The sequence below is a fragment of the Anser anser genome, assembly GCF_964211835.1.
Source record: "Anser anser genome assembly, chromosome: 24".
Lineage (NCBI taxonomy): Eukaryota > Metazoa > Chordata > Aves > Anseriformes > Anatidae > Anser > Anser anser.
Window position 1 is genome coordinate 2,045,750 of NC_139745.1, and position 20,417 is coordinate 2,066,166.

The 20,417-nt window shown below is 45.0% G+C and overlaps 1 protein-coding gene across 4 annotated transcripts in view; it reads right to left on the minus strand.

The window, feature by feature from the left end:
- HIVEP3 (HIVEP zinc finger 3) overlaps positions 1-20,417 on the minus strand; it is a 303,544-nt gene that overhangs the window by 282,247 nt on the left and 880 nt on the right. For 3 of the 4 annotated variants that reach the window (XM_083810207.1, XM_083810205.1, XM_083810203.1), the window contains exon 1: positions 9,584-9,747. The exons of the other annotated variant lie outside the window; for it this stretch is intronic. The gene's annotated coding sequence lies outside the window, so the exon portion shown is untranslated. Of the gene's footprint in view, positions 1-9,583; positions 9,748-20,417 lie in introns of those variants that run through there. 4 annotated transcript variants of the gene reach the window in all.

Genomic DNA, 20,417 nt, shown 5'->3' on the forward strand with positions numbered 1-20,417 from the left:
TTGTAACAGAATTCAGGCAAATCACCCTTCCTGCCCTGTAATTTACACCAAGCTCAGGGTAGCCATAATTAACACAACAATTTCAAACACAATTTAAAACCACAAGAAATTTTAATTTTAAAAGGTGATTTTTATCTGGTTTTAACTATTTTGCTGAAGACGGACAGATGCCTGTCGACTGCCGTAGCAATGAGAATACAGTAATTTAGCCTTCATGTTTAATTCGGTATTTTGCTACCTAGGGAACACAAAATATTCTTTAAGTATTGTCACATAATTATAGCCCACATTCTTGTAGTCTGAACCTATATTTAAAGTCCTAATTTTTTACATGCTTTTTTTATTCTAGGAAATACAGAATGACATATTTACAATTCAGTAATTTTTGTCAAACTCAGTTGAAACTGGAATTCAGTTGAAAACAAATGATATTATTTTCTTGTCATTTAATTAAAATCAAATTTAAAATATGCTGGAAAGAATTATCCAAATATCTTGCATACAAAACCAAGCAACTTCTACGAGGGAAAGATTAACAGTAGTTGGTGAGCTGACTTCCAGGCTAATATATGATTTTCAAATATATTTATGTGCCCTCAGATGCTCATAAAGCACCTACCAGGAGTTTCAAAAAAGTACCTAAAAACATAAATAGTGAAATTCCATGGAATTGAAAAGAAGTTGAAATTCCCAGCCTGCACAAGTGTTTTTGGAGATTTTCAAAGACCTTTAGACAAGAAAAGGGCTTTGAGAGCCTGACTCAAACTCTGGGGAGGTAGCTGTGCATCCTTCCCTACGTGTTTTCAATTGTGGACTGGAACACGCTTGCTTGTTTTTTTGTAATTCCTAGCCATTTGCTCAGTTTTGCGTGAAGAAATCCAAATAAAACAGAAAGCCTTCCCAAGTATTCAAGCTAAATTGAAAACAAAAGTGGCAATAGTGAAAGGTTTGCAGCACGGAATTTGAAAAAAAACTTTTCAGAACTTCCCCCAGCGCTCATTAATAGACACTAACCCCCACCACCGCAGATTTAATAAATATGAAAGTATGTATGCAGTAAGCTTGAGCTAGCTTCCAACACTTACGATAACTCTTATCACTTGAGAAATTTTTAATGTTTTAAAACTAAAAGACATCACATTCAGATTTCTTCACAGTAGCTATTTTAAATGCTTGATGCAAACTATAACTTGACACAGATTATCAGCATTTCCAGTTAAACGGGCATCCCCCAGCTCTAATTTATCTTTTTTTTTTTTAAATAAATCTCATTTAAAAAGCCCAACACATCCAGAAATGTTTATGGAAAGTTTTTCCCATGTCGAGGACAGCTGCAAGGCTTCCAGCCTCGCACATAATTCAGTGCTTCCTGCAGCAGCTCAGACCCGCGTGCCTCAGATTTCTTGGCGGCTCCTCTTACCAATTGCTTTAGCAAGGCTCAGAGGTACAAAACGCTGATAAAGGGAGAAATTAGCACTGGGGGGGGGCTGCAAGGGGCAGATCCCATCTCCCTTCTGTTCCGGCTATTGCTGCCTTTTGGGGCTGGGGACAGCCAGGGGATGGAATTGCAACCAAGCCACGAGCACAGAACATCCTGGTGCAGAGCAATCGAGCCAAGACAAACCCCAGCAGCAGGCAGAGGGGAATATGCAAGGAGGAAATAATTCCCTGCCTGGGGCTTCACCGACCCTCCCATCTGATGGGCCAGCAGCCCCAACCCCGAGCACCTGCACCAGCGATGCTCCAGCACTGGCACAGCACCCATGGGAGCCCCTTCCCTGCACACGGCAGGCAGAAGGACTGGCTCACGGCCAGGCTCGCCACTTTTCTCTAGCAAGACAGACAGTTGACTGCAAATTGGCATAAAAATATACATATTTGCATAAAACCTGGGGCAGAGCATGCATAGCTCCTGCTTTCTTTTTTTAAAAGCACAGTGCCACCTCCTCCTATGCAAAGATGCATGCGATGAATAAATAAAAGATAAACCCGTGACATATTCCAATAAGAGTCTCAACTTTCTTTAATAGCGATGAGATGAACAAAGCAGGAGGAAGGGGGAGGGCCCCTTGGTGCTATTTTCAGCCATTATTAACGGAGACCAAAAGGAGCAGCAGAAAGTCAGGGCCCTTCGAAGGGTGCAGGGCTGCGATCCCAGCCGGAGCGGATGCTGGTGGGATGGGGTCGTGCGTCCGGATGCCTGGGATCCCCGTGCTCTGCTGGGAACACCCCGCAGGCTGCAGAAACTCATGCAGCAGGCTGAAGATTTAGTAAGGACAAAAGGAGAAATCCAGTAACAGATGTCTAGAGAGAGAGGGTGGGGGGGAAGGATCTGTTTGGACTTGTGAGAGTAAAGAAAATGAAGTATGCAAATTGGTTTTCAATTTCATACAAAAACACCCCTTTTAAGATTTGAGCCAGGCAATGGAGGAAAACAAAAATTCACTTTCCATTTTGTCATAAGCCTGTTGGAAAGGACAGCACGAGGCTTGGCTCACCTCGCCAGGCACATCGTGCATCTGCACAGGAGAGCTGCCTAATGCACACCATGCCCTTCACAACCCAGGCAGGGTTTTCTCCTGATGTCAGTAGGTCCAGGAGAAGCAAAGGCACCCTGTGCTGAGGCTAAGCTAAGGCAGGAACAAGAAACAAAAGTGTTCTAGCTCTTGGCATCGCTGCCTCTATTGCTTCACTGAATACGCTTTCCCTGAAGCCTATTGCAAGGATGACCCAACGAAAAGTTGCTCAGGTTTGAGCATCTTCATTTGTTTCTCCAACCCCAGCTTGTGCCACTCCATTGGGTTTTCCTCTGGGAAAGCCCCCCAGGTAAGCAAAGGATGCCAGACATGCTCATTGCCAAAATCTCACCTGGGCACAGCTCGGTGGATGCGGTGGAGGAGTGGTACCATGCCCTGCCCCATCCTGCTCATCCAGACTGTGCTTTGCTCAGTCTGAAGCTCATGTTTATAGATTGATTCGACCCTAAAATCCTCCTCTCTGAAGAGAAAGCAAAGCACCTGGAACATCAGGAGGGCTTTTCCTATTTAAAAAAAAAAAGCTTACATTTTGCAGAAGAGCGCCAGCTTCTCTCCAAGCTACCATCATCCTGCATATACCCCAACTGGTCTACTTTAAAAAACTCGATTGAAGCACTCTGTGTATTGCTGGAGACATTTAAGCTCGCAGCATCGTTGCTAGATGCAGTACAAAGACAGAAGAGAGAGACTAGACCCAGCGCTGGAATCAATACAAAACCATTAAGCAAGCATCAGCCTCACTACAGCCTGCTTTACACATCAAAAGCAGAGCCTGCACTTGGTGCTTTTGATTGAAACCAGGAACTCTGCCTGTTTCCAATATTGTCATTCCAAGGCACACAGAAAGATGTGATGTGGAAGCTGAAGGGTTAAATGAGTACTTCTATTCAACCACCATCTGATGTGTGCACAAAGTGCTAATTATATCTAACAAAGACAATGCACAAAGCCCTACGTAATACCAGAGATCTCAATAATGCCACTATCACTCTTTATTAGGTTCATTTTTTGCAAGTTAAAATAGAGGATGATGATATTCAAAATCTGGGTACTTGTATTCAATGCCCCTAAGTATAGGGAAATCTGAATTAAGAGAAATTATCAGAAAAATATTGCATGTTCTGTGCTGTCAGCCGATTAACTTACTGAAGCGTCCTTTCAGTACTAGTGGAGGGGCTGCAGGGAAGCGTAACCACCCGCAGGCTGGGGACAGCACTGGGAACAGGCTGATGTAGCTAAATCCAGAGAACCAGAGAGACATTTTCCAAAGCCCAAGACACTCCAGAGATCAGAGGAAGGCTTCGCATTGCTGAACCAAAAGTTTTCCTGACCACAGGGGTGTCAGTCTAGGTCTAAAACGGGAGGAGGTGGTATGCAGCTGGGACAGCCCTCAGCCCACTCTGCTCTTTTCCAGACTAACAGGGAAAGTAAGTCCACATGTGAAAAAAGGAAGTAACACTGCATTTTGGTTCAGCACACCAGAATAATGAGAAGCTGCTGGGGTCAACACAAGGACAGCTGGGGCATGAACCAAGAGCCTTGTCCCTTCCGTGCACCAGCTGAGCACGTCTGCAGCACACTTGCACTGGGGTGGCTGAAGCAGGAAGGAGACAGGTGCTGAAAAAAGGAAAAAGAGCTGCTAGCGGTATACATGTGCATATATACATCCCTAATGGCAGCAAAACAAAGCCAAGTCCAAGAGGTAAGCAAGCACTAGATTAGTACCGTTTTAATTATAGAGCTTCTGGCCTTTTTTTTTTTTTTGGTTGTCTGCATTTTTGTTTATGTAGTATATGTACCCAGGAGGCAAATCTCAAAGCCCCTGCATTTCTTCTGTTCGTTATTACTTGGCATTACAGAACCTGGGAGCCCAAGGCACGATCGTGCCCCAACACGTGGGTGTGCATTGCAGAACCTGAGCGAGTCCCTCCAACAGCAGGGAAACGCAGAATTCAACTGTGGGTTCGTGTTCCTGGTGGCTTTTCAGACTGCTCTGCACTGCCGTATTTATTAGCAAAGTTTCCTATGGAAACAAGGTTTATGCAACCACTTCTGTGCATTCTAACTGCAACAAAATTCAAAGCATGGTTACGAGCATCAGAATTGTGACCCTATGAAGGAGAGGCATGAAAGCTGGGGAAAACAGCTTTAGTGTAGATGGAGGCAGACAAATTCCTCAACACAGCAAAAAGTCTGCAAGAGGCCGCGGGCCTGGTGATGGCAACCAAGCAGAGCCCATCAGCACGAGCCAACCACACAGACTGTGCGTGAGGCTGCAGGTCACCCCAGCACATAGCACCACATACGGGACACGGCAGGGGTCACTGCAACAGGAACATCATGAATTATTTAGCATCCAAAGGATGCAAACCCATAGGAAACCACACCTCATCTGGGCTGTTCTTTTTTTTCATTTTTTTTTTTTCCCCTAGAAGATCAAAGCCTGTAAATTTCCAGGACAACCTTCACGTGACAAATGCAACACAGAGCAAGGCCAGCAATGTCAGAAACTTGTACCTTCAGCTTTTGTCTCGAACCCACCAGAATCATGATGCACCTCCACAACATGAATTACTACTCAAGGATGGGGGGAAAAATTTGGAAGAAAAAGGAAAAGAGGAATTTAACCAACTCTGTGAATTTCAACATGCAAGTTTTTAATTTATTCCTTAGAAATTAAGTTGCTAAAGTATTAATGTAGTCACCATTTGAAATAGCCATCTCTACCAGTCTTTGATGCCACACTTGCTGCAGACCCCACATTGAAAGCTCACAACTTTGAAGTGTTTCTGCTGAAAAACTGAGCTTCTGGGTGAGCAAGGCTCAGCGTGGATTTTCCACGTCTGAATTCTGTGTTCATATGGACTGCACAGAACTGGGCTAAGTGACTTCTCACCACACCTTCAAGAAAAGAGTTTGCTAATGTCTTTACATCTAAAGATCAAATGGCTTCTATTGTATTTAAACAGTGAGCATGAGCAAGATATTGATAAACTCATATAGGTTTGTTTTCCTTTTTCACCCTCACTGTGGATTTAAGTTAATGCAGAAGTGATAGGGATTCACTACAGAATAGACCCTGAAATTTTGCTAAAGCACAGGCATGTAGTTGTTATGCATTAAGATGGAGCTTGTGCAAGGTTTTGGAGGGTCAAGGAAGTGGTAGAAACATCCAATATTTGAACAAACTGTTCCTGGAGTCACAAACGTAACAAAGATGAACTACCATCAACAATTACTTTATGCTATCTGGATGCCCCAGACTTTCTATGAGCACCGCAATATTGGTGTAAGTGTTCTAGCAGGCCTTCAGAGGGCAAAAAAATTACTGTCAGTTAAGAGTCTATTCTGAACATATACGCCATCTTTGTTAAAATGCATCTCATCTTGCCTTCTAAAAGCGATATTTTCTTTAAAACAGATTTTTCACTCCAGCTTTACAGTCTGTTTTTCCCCTGTGCTGGAGTTTACCTTATGATGTACATTACGTGATTACCAGGATCATAAAGTCAAGCACTCTGAAGTTCAGAAATACGAAAAACACATTCTCCTGCCCAAACTTAACCTTGTTGTACCCATGAATTTTACTGCAGCCTTTCCTGAGATCACTGCTTTCCGCGGGCCCTCTGCCTCCCTGGGTGTGCAGAAGCGGTGCTGCGCAGGCAGCGAGCAGCAATTCAGCAGCCCATTCTGTTCTCGCTGTTCAGTGTGTGGCCTTGTGCCTTATTTACTATAATTATTTCAACATCTGCTCTGAAGACAGAAATCTGTTTATTTCCTCAGAGGCTTTTCTATGGCACTCATTGCTGTAGTTGTTTGAATGCTTTATAAAATATTAATGGATTTCTGTTCTTTTCCTTCTGTTATCATCTCCATTTTCCAGACGGGAAATGCTGGCCCACAGACTAAATAGTGAATTTGTTCACCAATTTGGGAGGAAGCAGCAGATCTCCCACACGTGCAAGACTGCAGTGTGCTTGCAAAAGGTCAAAGAAACACATGGAGAGCTGTAGGTTACAGCCAGGATGAAGCAGAAAACCCATCCAACAGCAAAAGCACATTCTGTGATTCTTTCAGCACTACACTGTTTTTTAAATCAAGTTCTGCAAATGAAATAAGTATAGAAATAAGCAGGGTACTACTTTTCCTTCCTTGACACCCAGTTCTCATACTAGGTGCCTTTATTTTTACAACAGGAGTTACAGAAACTTTATATTCCTAATGCCTAGCCACCATTTCCCATCACTTCAAGACTTGCTATAAGAGTCAGATCATGCCCAGCTTATCCTTGCCCTTCAAAATGGCATCAATCTTCTTACATGAAAGATGTTAAGTACAAAAAAAAAAGTCTTTTTTTTTTTAGTAGATCAAACATTCCCCATCTTTCCTTGCAAGTCCGGTTTCCCACCCCTCTAATCATGTCTGCGATTTTTCCTCTAAGCTCTCTCCACCTGCTCCTCATATTGCTAAGTTCAAGGCACCAAAACCACCTCCTGATGATGAGCAGAGCACGTCAGCTCCCTGCATCTCACAGCCCCGTGCCGCACCACGCACACAGCGCAGCACCAGTGCCTCCGCACCCCAGCTGCTGGCCCCGGTGTGCCCCAGCCGTCCTTCCTGCGGGTGCCCGTTCCTGACTAAGTTTAGAAGTTTATTTGTGCCCTTATTGAATTACTTCCTGATTTTTTCCATTTTGCCATTGTTGTTTTAAATTCTAATCCTTTCCTCTAATGTCCTTACGGCCCGTCTCAGCTTTGTGCCATCTGCAGATTTAATAAGCATGCTCCGATTAGTTAAAATAGTAGATATCACCTCATAGAGCCCCCCTCCATACACACTTCCACTTTGACAGGAGATGATAATTATTGCACAGATATGGCTGTCTAATCAGCTTTAGACCCATCCTGGAATTGCTTTCTCTTGATACACTAAGTTATGAAAACTGTCTTTTGCAACATTCCCACGTGCACCTGCAGCCGCGCTAGAATTGAAAACCCCCAGTACATCCCATCTACCACTTTTCCCCAGCCTGCAAAACTTGGTATCCAGCAACCGTCTACAGCACATCACAGAAACAACCACCGGCAAGTGAGATTGCTTGAGCTGCACTTTTTGTATTTAAGTGCAGTGAGTTCATCTGCCCCAGGTAACTGAAAACATGTATCTAGTACTCAAGACTGTTTGTTCTCTATTCAAACCAAATATTGTATCTTTCCAGTAATTTTTATTAATTGGGGTAGTCACTGGACTACAGCTGATCCTTTCAGGAAAGGCAGATGCAGCAGAAAATTGATATTTACTAATCAAATTTTTTGTTGTTGTTTAGTTTCCCCTATTAAAAACAGCACAGCCACCCAAGCACGTGTTACCTCTCATGCCTGCTCTCCTACTCTTCTCCTCCAGTGCCTGCGCCATGGGTTTGTTATCCATCTGAGGCACGGTGTCCCAGCAGATCAACAAGTGGCAAGAGGAATATTGCTCATCCAAAGAGAGAACGAAGGCCACTCCGGCATGGGATACTAAACATTTCTACTCCACAAAACATAGCTTAAAAAACCTCCTCAGAAGAAAACACCACTCTGCTCTTGAAGATGCATCAAAGGGCTTTCTACGCACCAGTAGGTCTGCACTCAATTTTCTTGTTCTTTTCCCAGCAGGGCTTGGACCTACGGTTTAAAGTGACTTCACCTGTTTCGGTTTGAACCTTCAAGTACTAATTACTGCCCTGTATAACTTCTACGCTTAGGACATACACAAGCAGCTTCACCAAGGGACACAGAATTACGCCACGTGTTCAGCATCACCCAGAGGAGCCAGCTCAGCCACTGCTCCCAGTCCACTTCTCACAGCATCCAGCTGCACCAGAAAGCCAGGCTGCCCCTGCCTTCTCTAAAGTTACACGAAAAAAGGCTGAACAGAAGGCTGAAGCGTGGTTGTGCTCCGAGGAGATGCCCAATTAAAAGCAGAAAGAATTCAAGTCGTCACACACTGTGCAGAAGTGTCTATCTGCAGGGTAAAAAGACTTGCTTGCTCTCCACTCCAGGCTCCAAGAGGAGGGTATAAACTGGCTCAGGATCATCGACAGCAAGGCATCCTGCAGCTGGGGCAGGCAACAATACTACTGATGATTCAGGAGCGGAGACAGATCCAGCTCTCTGCATCAAGCATTAGCTCTTTAGGAGAAGGGAGGAAAAAAAGAAAGTAAAACTGTGCTTTAAGCAGTGAAATCAGCAGGCTCCGTCAGCATTTTTGTTTGTGTTTGGTGCAAATTTAGGAATTGTGAGTATCTCAAGAAGTTGCTGGCATCTGGGGATTTCAGGCTAGGACGGAGCCGACGCTGCTGTTTTTGCTTCCTGCCGTAGCACTGTCGGCAGCAAGCCCCCAGCTCTCGCTCTGGCTGCTTCCAGCACAGACCATTGCTACTCCCAGTCCCCTATCCTGTAACCCACAGACAGCATTATTCACGCAAGCCTTATCTAAGACAGCATCCACCCGTTCCTATAAGCTCACTGTTGCTCCACGCAAGAGATGGCACAAAACAGGGAAAAAGAGGATGCCCTCTCCCACCACCCTCATGGGTCCTTGGACACTCAACAGAGCAAGGGAAGGGAGCAAGGACAGCACAAGGAGAAGCACAGAAAGAAGACCAGGGTAGGAACGATGCTTGGGCACTGCCAGACCCAAGCATTCTCAAATACACAGGACCTAAAAGCATCTTGCATCTTTTCCCTCAGCTCCTGAGCCCCGAGGGTAACCAATGCCAGGTCACAAGCTTTTCCCCTCAGGGTCAGAGGAAAAACCCAAGCACCTTCTCTGCCAGCAGACAGCCCACGCACTCACACGCTCGCAGGGCTGGGAATTTCACAAGTAGGTGTACGAGCCTCAGAGGAGGCACAAGGATCGGCGCTGTGCCTGGGAAGCAGGCAGGAGCACGCAGCAAGAGGCAGAAAGCGCGGGGCAGATCAGAGCCCCTCGGTGCTGGGATCAGGCACAGCACCAACACACTGCCCCCAAACACCTCACCCCACAAACACCGCCCCAAATACCTCACGGATGCAGCACACCCTGCCCAGCACGTGCAGGACAAGGGGGACGGCACCACCACGGCTGCAGGTCCCACGTCAACCTCCCTGCAGACAAAAGCAGCCCCCGCTGCCCTCCTGCAGGCACAGAGCCCCTGCTCTAAGGAGAAACCTGCTTCCCACCTGAGCCAGAAGATTTAAAGAGGCTTTTTCAACGTGGACAGGTGTTGCAGGGTCGACTCATTCTCTTGGTTAGCAGGTGGAGGAAAGCATTCAGTCATTCACCATAAGCTGAGCCGTCAACGTTGATCTGAACAGGCAGAAAGATTTGAAAGAGGGGTTTTTTGGTCATTTTAAATGTATCAGCTTTCATATAAACAAAAAGTACTCCGATTCTTCTGGCATTGGAGCATACAGTGTAAATACAAATAAATAAATAAATGATATGGCACTGCACATGGAAAAGATAAAAAGGCAATTTTCTTAAAATCCAATTTTCAGTTCTCTGCAACTATGTTTAAGTGCAGAGGGGCGTATTGCTGTGAACCAAAGCCCCACAGCGCCTACACATTAGTCAAAGGAAAGAGTTAAAATGCACAAAATAAATAATAATGATTGCCAAACTCTTCAGGTTTTACAGTTTACTAAACAGATGCACCAGGTAATTCAATTTAGTGGCTACAAAGAGTATAATAGCTTAATGCAGTTTCATATTTAGCACAGTGGGTTAACCATAAAAATACAATTTATACTAATGGATATTCTAATCAGGGCAGCTTCCAAATGGGAGCTGACAATTTAGCCACTTCTCTTTCTTACCAATGCTATTTATTAATGACGCTGGATTGCAGCTCAAGCAGCAGGAAGACTGTTCTCTCGATTCAAACAGCAAGTAGCAGTACTATGAGAGAAATAAATCACTCAGGATTTTCTCAATACATTCACTGCTTCTACAAGGCTGCCAAGAAAAGCCTCCCTTTCAGGAGCATGGTTTCTTTCTGAGTACAAACGTGAGGGGACTTTCCAGGGCTGCGAGGTCTCACGCTGCTATCCCGGGCAGCTGCAGCCGTAGGTTTCTCCCTTCCCTTGCTCCTCTCTTAGGTGATCACTCTGCAACCTCATTGATGATATTTAATTGAAAAAATAAATAAATCCAATTTCCTACCCAAAGTTGATTTTTGACCTCTTAGAGTTAGCCCTGGCTTTACTTTAATACACCTTTAGCTGAAAACAAGTAGAGCTTGTGGCAGTCTTCCACATTTAATCATTTTTTAAACTTCTACAAACTTCCAGAGAAAACGTGACCAGAAGAGACACAGGTAGCATTACTTGCATGGCAGTAAACGAAACCTGATGGTATCTAACTGGGTGCTGGAGCACTTTGGTAAAAGGATGTTTTTCCATGTTTCTCATGTAAGATGGTTTGGGGCAGCTGAAGAACCCGAAAAAACAATGGCAATAGTCAGGGCTTGACAAAATCACCAAAAAAAAAAAAACAAAAACGACAAATGAAATATTCAGTCATGCAGTCATGACCTGGGACTCCCTCTGTATCCCTCACGCTTGAAAGATTTGGGCGAAGTTTATGGAAAAGGCTCCCAAACCTCCAGAAGCTATTTGCTATCATCTTCCAAGGCACAGGTGAGAAGCTGAGATCAGTGTGCTGTGCAAAGGATTGCAGTCGTAATTCTTTACTGCTTTGGGTGCAAAAAGATACAGATTTAGCAGCACACGTCTTGGTCTTGGAGATGTGGGATCCAAAGAGTAAAACGTGTTTGGTTTCCCACACTGAGAGGGTGACCGTGTGCTCCTGGCCTCAGAGGTAACTTCTACAGCAAGTCGTATTTTGTTAGCAGACCTTACTTCTTGTCAACTCCCAGGAAAAAAGTGATGCTGGGGTTGGTACAGCAGCAGCTGAAGAAGAGCAAGCTGACTGAACTGGTGCAGACAAAACATCACCCAAGAAAAAGCAGTTTATAAATAGCAAAGTGCCCATTCACCAAAATATGCAAATCCTTCCAGCTGTGCTGAGAACCAGAAGGTTTTTCCTGCACCATGCTATCTCCACTGCTCAGCCTCCCAGTGACCAACTCTCACTGAAAGCTTTGGAAAACCGAGTCTTGTGCATTTTTCAAAGTCCTATCCTTTAGAATAACCTGTGAAAAACATTATTAAAAATAATAGAAATGAGAAAAGGCTTTCTTGGTTTTCAGAAGCTGGTTTCGTAGTTTCCACATCCCCACAAGGACACGTGTGCACCTCTGTCCTGCTTGTGCAGTGGAACAAGACACGGATGTAATTTTAGGAAAAGACTACTCATAGTGAGCCCCAACACTTGAAAACCCAAAGGTCATGTAAAAAGATGTTTTTGTTTGAATTTGCTGTGTGTTTTTCTAAGCCAGCCTCATGGTTTGCAGGATTAGTTCATTACAAAAAAAATGCACTAGAATTAATTTCTGACCCTCATTATTTAAAAAAAGAAAAACATCTCCATACAGCCAGCTCCAAGAACTCCAAGATAATGGAACAGACCACAAAAATTGTGGAATTAGCATTAAAATCTTCAGGTCTTTATTTATCATTATTATTATTTGTTATTTTTTTAATTTGTAATAGCATACAATGTTCTCTTTACCTTCCCTTTTAATTAATTAACTTATTATCTTCAGCAGGCTCACATTCTTCCTTTTCAGAACAAAATAGCGAGGCTTTTCAGATACAGGGAACCCCTGAAAACTGTTCAAGAGGCTGAAAATAATGAGGTGTTGATGCTGGACTTCAAGGTTAACATACTATACGCATGTAGTGCTTCATTCAGAAATCAATCAGGAGGACATTAGTGCCTGTTAAGAGAGATTTATTAACTTCTTGCAGTGATGCTGACCTAGGGTAATAAAATGGTACTCAGAAGAACAGGAAAGGGGCAAGTTTGTAAGCAAGATCTACAAGAGAGAGCAGGAACAAATTAGCAGATGTTTGATTCTGAAGCACTACTAAGACCTTAGGTAATGTGTATTCAATAAATCAGCGGCATATTTTAAAATAAAAGAATATCAAGTGACTGCAGTGATAACATTTGGCAATTTGATCCCACCAGCAATAAAATCAGAGATTCCTCACTGACTTGTAAGGCTGTGACATGAACTAAAGCTCAAGATACCTCCTCTTACCGCAGCTCAGTGCTCATCTGAGCCCCTTTCAGAGGCTGCTAGTCAGGATATGCTTTATATATATATATATATATATATATATATGTAATGTATATTAGGGCAGATATCACTTCTTACACAGACCACATCTTAAACTGATAATTTAAAGTTATCTATAACCCCTCTTAAGAAATAAACAAAAAGGAGGCTTACATACTGGTGATAAAAGTAGCTTTAAAATCATCTTTGCCTTGCACCTCTGTGACTTTTGTGCGCTAGCCGTGTTTCGGCATCATGGCAGAAGGTGTTTCCTAGGGGAGCAGCATGCAGGGGCAGCACGAGCTGCCCTGGTCGTTTGCCTGCCCTCCCTGCGGATTTGCATCACCGAGTGAGTCAAGCAAAGATGATGGGGGGGTAGAGGGGTTGTGTTCCTCCACATCCAGTGCAGAACGGGCGAGGACCTGGGGGTAGACCTCGTACAAGAAAGGGGTGAGCTCGTGTCCCACCAGGTTCGCGTGGGACACGGCTCGTAGGGCCCCCGGCCAGGCACTGCCTCCGCTGCCGTGCCTCCAGCAGCACCCAGCTCACCTGGCAGCGTGGCCAAGCGCTGGCTTCTGCGCTCTTCTGAGCCTCCTGGCAGCAAAGCACTCGAAAGCAGCTAGAGTCCATTAAAAAGTCAGACGGTTTTGAAATATATTCCTGCAAATCACAGGAAACAGAGCTTCCTGCTCCAGCGGCTCGCTGTTCGCGGGACGGAGCCTGCCCAGCCTGCCTCTCCTCGCAGGAGGGATTCTGCTCTAAGGTTCAGGAAGATCAGCCTGAAAATGAAGCCATTATTCTGTTGTGGCCATTCAATAAGAAAAAAAAAAAAAGAAGCCCAAAGGATGTGTGCAAAACGGTTTTCAGCTTAATTTACATGAACTGACGACCCTGCACATTTAGTGGAAGAGTCTCGCCAAAACCTCAGCTGGCTTGCACCAAGAGTGTTCGGTAGTTTCTGAAATGCCCCTTCCTAATCACATGCTGGCAAGGAAGGAGAAATTATAAACAGCGCTCTAAGCAGCTGTGAAGTGTAGCAATTGTTTTAGATTTGCTATGAGTTATTCAGAGATTATGACATCCATTATTAAAATACGCCACCTGTGACTTGTAAAATTAACTCAGGTTTTTTCCCTGGGAGTTTCCAATAACACATCATATCCTTTTTCAATACGCACACTATGCTGTCATATGATTTTGCCCTAAGTTTCTGTACGTAGCTACAGTTAACTAAAATGCATTTACACTTTGAAATAAAATAAAATAAAATAAAATAAAATAAAATAAAATAAAATAAAATAAAATAAAATAAAATAAAATAAAATAAAATAAAATAAAGAATCCTTGAGGACTTTGGTACCTTAGTGGAAGTCTACATCACTGTAAGAAAAGAAATGAAAACAACACTTATCGCTTCCTTAATTATTCAAAAGCATTTTGGAAAGAAGAAGTCAACAATTGAAGGAGATAAGCCAGCACCTGTGAGCATTTCGGTGACATTCACAGCCAGCCACAGGAAAGAGTCACCCCTTACACCTGCATCCCCACCCTGAGCTTCATGGCTGGGGGGAAAGGGAGAGGGAACAGTGCTTCTCTGCCTTTCAGAGCACTCAGCACAGGTTTGTTGTTACGGACGGCAACAATCCCCCAGGATTTTCATTTTTTTATTTTTCGGTAAGGAAGATGAGGGCTCCTTAGGGAATACAGGCACCTTTGGCACGTACCACCGAAATTCACTGATGTCAGCCGATGCCTCCTTAGTCATTTCATGGCAGACGTGTCCTGAAAGAAGAAAAGGCGACAGGGAAAAACTCAAAGACACCTCTCCTCTGGGGAAAGGCCTGCGGGGACTATTGCCTCCAATTGGTGTCCCAAAAGTCACATTTTGAACATGAGGAGCTGACAGCACATCAGGGAAAGAGCGCATCTCGCCGGCCTTCAGCCGAGACCTGAACACAGGCAGTGGCCCAATCCTGCAGTCACTGCACCCAGGGAGTAAATCACTGCAGCTGATGGCAGCTCAGGGCTGAACGTGTAAAATAACTTCCTTGCAGGTGCAGTTATTAAAAAAAAAAAAAAAAAGTGACAAAAGCGTTTTGAAGTGCAAAGTCTGCTCTAGCTGCAGTGCTGATGGGTGGTAGGGCAGAGCAGGTGCTTCCCGTGGCTGTCTGGTGCTGGAAGGACCTCTGAGCCCGGCCCCGGGAAGCGTCCCTGAGCAAGCACCTTCAAGGGGTTGTAACAGCAGATGCTACACAGTGAAAAAGGAGCTCTTAATATCAAGGAATAGTTTGGGTCTCACTCTTTTGCTGTCCCTTGCACCCTGATTTCCCTGTGCAAGTGTCTGAGCCTAAATCAGAATTATCTGTTCCTTCAGAGCAGCAGCGGAATTGCATTTCCATCTCTACAAAACAGCATAAAATTCAGTCCAGCATGAAAACCAGACCCTCTCGTCATATACCTGCATTTGCAGACCTTTCTGGGGAGAAAAAAAAAAAAAGACTCAGGGTCTGCCTTTGCTTCCAGCAGCTTTTGCTGAAACCAGACCCACTGAGATCTGCTGGCTCTGGTGCCGGTGGCGCCGATGGCTCTTCCCTCTTCAGAGCCCAGATGGTCCCAGAATAAAAAGCCCAGAATCTCCCTTGTAAACAGCACTGGCACCTGACGGCCAGACGGCCAGACCACACAGTTTGGGACACTGCAGCCTGTCGGTCTGCGTGTATTTATAGCTGGAGAGGAGCTTGCTTGGGGTAGCATGAGGTTCCTACCATAGCCAGGGATGCTGCAAGAGGTTAATTGTCAGAGGCAGTGAAAGCCCATTTGGTGCTTGACTCCCCAGTCTGACTTTATTGCCATTTATAGTCCATTCAGTGCTTCAGCTACAGGTTTTATTCTCTTTTCTCCGTTATGGTTTTTCCCCTCCTTATTCTAAGAAGGTTTTGGTTTTCCTGGCAGCCTTTTTATCGCCTCACCACCTCCTACCCTTCCATTCAAGAAAGCTTATTTAAAACCAAAACACCACATAACTGTAAGGGTTCCTATTTAACATAATGGAGTTATTCAAGATGTTTACTCAACAAAAAATAGATAGTGAGCTCACCTTGCTGTTGTCAGCTACAGCTAACTACCAAGCCTTACTGCACGTAGCCACAAGGCAAAACCTCTTTGTGCTCTGGTCCTGTTGCTCAGAAATCCACAGCGTCAATCCAGGTCTGTGGCAGGGGCAGGATTTGTGCCGAAATGATGCTACGAACACTATGTGCACTGGTCGTGTCAGCTCCCCGACTGAAGCACAGCAAGGCAGCAGGTGGAGGCTGAGCCTTTCTTCTCTGTAAGAGATGCCATACAATTAAGGCTCCAGAACGCTGCCTGCCGTGGCAGCGTGACAAGGGGCTTCACACGGGGCATCGGTCTGCAGGGTGCTCGGGGTGCTCCCTCCTGCCAGCCTCCCCTGGGAGAGGCCGGACGACACCTTGCCTTCTCACAAAAGCCCAGCCAAAAAAAAAAAAAGAAATGCCGACCTGCTAAGAAGTTAAACGGGGACGCCATCAGCCTACCAGCGGCTTCACTATTTCTTGCAACATGTCATTTTCTTGTCTGATTTGTCAGAGAGTTTCCTCCTAAATCCAGACACGTAGCACCAAATCGTCTGGCTTCTGACTGCCTCCCCAGGCTGGAGGCAGCGTCTGGGTGAGGAGCATCCAGCGGTGGCAAGGTGCCACCGTGCCCGCTGGCCTCACGGGGCCAGGGAGGGCTGTGTTATTGAGGAGGACAGCAGCAGTGCATCAGGAGGTATATTTTTAAATCTCAGTCCTTTGGGACAGGGATTATCCAGTATGAGTTAAAACACATGCCCAGCATTTTCCCAGTAACGCACGGTCAGATGCAATGGAACTTACAAACAGATTCACATGTGCTTTGGATTGATACCGTTGCCATGGCTATTAGCAATAAGCAATAAAACTCAGACCCTGAATTTTGCCGAAGGTTCAAACAAGATTTTATAATTTTGGTATAAATATGCATTTTTCACACACAAACACCGCCCTCTGCTGCATGCTGAGACTGATGCTGGCGAGCAGATTTATGCGCGTTGCCCCTGGCAACGCAGTTGTTGAAGGTGATAAAAATTCTTATGTCTCTTCGGTTTAGAAAATGCCAGTGCATCAAAATGCAAATGATTCAGCCTCCTGCAAAGGTCGTTTGAGGTAAGGGATATGTGCAACTTCTGTATCTCTGCAGAGAAAATGATGAAATCTGAACCACAGCGTGCTTCGATGCTTAGGCATATGCTGTGTTGTCACCTCACTGGCTTCTAGGAGTATATTAAGAAGTCTGCTGCCCACTCCTGTAACATTTCTGATCTCCTTTATTTGAGAGGGAGGATAAGCTCACACTGAAGCAGGATTTTTTACTCTGTAATGCATTTTTACTCTGTAATAGTCTGTTTGCCTAGCGAATACCACTGTGCACGTTCACTCTTCTCCCTAGAGGCACACGCTGTTTCTTTACAGGGGAAGACTTCTTCCAAGTAAACGCAAGCTTGAACCAAAAGGAAATATCTTTGCTGGAAACCCTCCTAAAACATGATTAACGTAAAGACAGCAATAAATTACAGCCTGGTATTCCCTGGGTAGAGCTGGTGTCCCTTGGGCGGCTGGTCCAGCTCAGCACAAGCCCTTGTAGATTTGCAAAGTCGTGAAACAAAACCAGAGACTCATTCAGCTTCCCAGCCAGAGAACAAATTCAATAAATATAGAGAAAAAGCAAGATCTACCTCCTAGGGAACTAGCTGAAGAGCCTTGCATTTCTAGGTTTGAGGGCACATCAGACCCAGTGACTAAAAGTCATTGCAACAGATGCTGTTTGCTGGGCGGTGCAAGCAGGTCTGATGCCCTTGCGTTGCCGCCAGGATGACAGCTGTTTATTTTCCACCCCAACACACAGCAAGTTCACCAGAAAAAAGTGGTTGGGTCACGAAAAAATGACATTTTATTTGATGGTATTGATATTTGCTGCTAAGGCCTGGAATGCATCAGGGAGAAGCAGCTCAAAATCGCTGCTTCTGATGGTCATGTATTATTTCAATATCCAGGGCTATCCATCCCCCGCTGAAACTGAAAAAAAAAAAAAAGAATCAGATGTTTGAAGTCTGATTATTTCAAAATTACTATTTTGACAGAAGAACGAAAAAGCCTTTAAAATTAATAGATTATTTTATGGCAGGAAAAATGTAATTTGAGTTTATATTGCAACAGGAGGAAGAAAAAAAAAAACGGAAACTGAATACTTAGCAACCCTTATTCCTCAGCATTTACTCCTCAAATGGTAGCCAGTGACCTAAAGGGAGATACATTTGCAGCTTCCATACTCGGCTGAATGGAGGAAAAATCTTCGCAAAGCTGAACTGCAGAGAGCAAATTGCGATAACAGTCTCAGCCTCCGAGCACCGTGGGACGAGGCTGCGGCTCCCAGCCAAGCGCTGCAATCCCACGGAGGAGGACGGGTCGGAGGGGAGAAGGAGAAGGAATAAACACATGTCAACTTGTTTGACTTCGTAAGAGAAGAGTTGAGTCGAATTTAAACAGACAAGAACAGAAAGCAAAAAGCACGACTGATGGCATTAAAAAGTTACCCTTATACGTAAAGTGCGATGACGAGAGGAATTCTTGGGACATATGGAGAAAAGGAAATTTATTTTTAGCAAGTAAAAATTTAAACTAATTTTTAGTTAAGAAATGTGCTCAAGAAAGGTGGTTTTCACTCTTCCCTTAGCTCAAGTTTGGGATGGGCTGAGGGCAAGGGAGGTTGGAGGGATCTTGCAAATTCCCAGGCAAAGGAGCAAAGCAGCGGCCAACAGCTGCTGCAGTGATGCCCCGCCGAGTGCAAGGCTCCAGCCCCGCACCGTTGCGGGCACCAGGTCTCAGCCCTGATCTCCGCACAGAGCAGTGCTGCCCTTCCTGTGCAGGAGGGTCAGGATGGCACGGGAAGAGTCCCTGCAAAAACCCTGCACCCAGGGACCTCTCCGGATCGCTGGACACACCGACACCTCGCTCTTCTGCTTCAAGCAGGCACAGGAGCACTTCCCATCTTAATACTGACATCAGCTGCACTTCCTGTGAAACCACTTGCTACATCCCTAAATTAAACCTGGGACATTCCTGTTGCATCCCTGGAACAGGCTGAAGCAAGGTCCACAAGGACCCTCCTTGCCCTGAGACATTTTAAGAGTTGCTTGAGGTTCTTCACATCTAGGTTCAGGACGGCGTATGATGCGTATTCAAAAAGTTTGCACCTCTGCCTTCACAGCAGATGGCCTTGACCAGGCAGGGAAAGGGAGCTCAGGGCCATGAAAGCACCGAATCAGGCCGAAAGGCGTTGCAATGCCTTGCGGGGAGCAGCACACTGTACCCGATCATCTGGTGCCCACCTGAGAGATGCATCCACAGCTCTGATGCTGTGGCACGGCCAGGGTCGTATTGGACTGCTGGGATGGGGCAAGGAGACAAGGGGCTGGCTGAAGAGGAGGCTGCAGAATGCTCTAATTAACCTGGAAAGTTAGTTTAAACTTCCTACATCTCCTCTCTCCTTGCCAGGTTAAGCACAGAGAAGAAACCCCGTAAATCAGCGGTGCTGCAGAAAATCTCCCTGGTGATTCTGAATCTCTGACTGAATCTCACAAGACTGGGTGCCCTCGCAGCAGCAGCAGAGCTGCACTTCAGGGTGATATTAGGACGTCCTAAACCACATGTGCTTGTTTTCTAGAGACAAAATCCTTCTTAACCATTAAAGACTGTGTGTTCTTGTCTGGTGATGACTGCTGAGTTGAAGTCCTTATAAAAGTCACCAAATTCCAGTGTCCAACCTGCCCCAAGACATCCGGGCTCCAGTCCTCAAGCTCTCAGGGGGAGCACACACCATGGCTTGAGTCCCAGGAGAAGATAACCCTCCTACAGTCGCTGCCTCCCCACCTCTGCAACTACTTCCAAGCATAAATACCGAGCTTGGAGCCAAGGAGGATGGCAACGAAGGAGGCATGGCTGGCACGGGTGGGTCGGGGAGCACACACACATGCACCCGGAGAAGGGCACGTGCGATTTAATACATGTGAGAACCCCAGCTCTAAACAGGCAGAGAAACCCTGGGCTCACACGTTGCCAAAGCACTTTCTGCTTGTGGTATTACTGGAATGAAATAACACACGGCGTTCCCAAGAATCAGGTTTTAACACTTCCATTGCAGTTCCATCCTAACAGCAACTGTAAAGGCCAACGTGCAATAAATACAAAGAATAAGTGTTAACGAAACATTAAGGTCACATACCAAGAATAGTAACAAGGCAAAAAGTGCAAAAGTTGAGCTTGATTAACTTGAAGTGTTTCATACAGAAGCAGCTTCCCATTTTTCACATGCAGGGTTTTCATTTGAAGTAATATCTACTGGGTACAAATGAGATCAGGTAATTTAAAAAAGAGCATGATTAAGACAACACTACAGATTATTAGAAGTATTTAACACTTCCTCTACTGTCAAATAGTCTTTAACATTGGCAACAGCAGCCAGATAGGTTTCATTATTGTTTGTACTGTTTTAGAAACATCCCCCTTCCTATTTGTGCTTGTACAGAGAGAGTAACCTCACAAGAGTTAAAATTTGAATCAACCCATTGAAGA